The following is a 1,043-nucleotide window of genomic DNA, read 5'->3' as shown; positions in this document are numbered from 1 at the left end:
TGTGTGCTAGGCAAGCACTCTACAACTGAGTCACAACCCCAGGCCTCTTCCAATTTTAAGGCATAATATTTGCTTGATTTAAAAAAAAATTCCAAAGTGTCATGGACTGATCTGGATTAAGACTCCTTTATAAGTATGGTGCTCACAACCTTTGAATTAATTCTCTCTATTTGTCCTGTGCAGTGGATTTCCATAGGTGGAAACCATGAACCCACCCCCAGCTGTTTCTATTTGACAACTTATCATTAGTTTGAGTTTTATCTCCATTATTCTCTGTATTAAAGTATAGTTAGTGATTGAATAACATTAATTTTCATGTGGAGCAAGATGAACTGTATTTTGGTTGAATTTATTTCAGCAATGCACTTCTCTACCCTGTAAACCTGTAGTGTCATGGTAGATATCCAGCTACTCACAGAATAAGGGGAAATAAACAATAACAACATTGGATACAAATAATATACAGCATTAAAATAAATACCTGGATTCTATTATGACTTCTAAAATGTTAATTGCTACAAAAAACAGAAAAAGTGGGTCAGCAATTGCCAACAATTAATCAGTGCATAAATATAAACTAAATCTGACATTAAGACAACAAACAGGTGTCAAATATGTCATCCACAGAAGTAATAATTGCAATAACATTACTGGTGGGATCAAGAGTTATATAAACCAATTAGTTTAAAGATGGCAAATTACAGTCAGTAAGAGGAAATAATGTGAGACAGGAAGATTGGGAAAAAAAGTTTGAAATTTTAAATAGTGAAGAGAGAGAATGCAGAAGAGAGAGCAGGTGAGAGTTATAAGGATGGAGGAGAAAATAAGAGAAATAAATAAATGGAGAGAAAAATAGAGAATAGATTTTTGCTCTAACCAGGAGAATAAAAGAGAGATACAGAAACAAACAATTAAAAAAATACAAAACAAAACAAATATATATATATATATATATATATATATATATATATATATATCAAAATATATATATAATATATAATATATATATATATATATATATATATATATATATATATATATAT

The sequence above is a fragment of the Marmota marmota genome, unplaced genomic scaffold, assembly GCF_001458135.2.
Source record: "Marmota marmota marmota unplaced genomic scaffold, marMar, whole genome shotgun sequence".
Taxonomy (NCBI): domain Eukaryota; kingdom Metazoa; phylum Chordata; class Mammalia; order Rodentia; family Sciuridae; genus Marmota; species Marmota marmota.
This window is presented reverse-complemented; position numbering follows the sequence as displayed.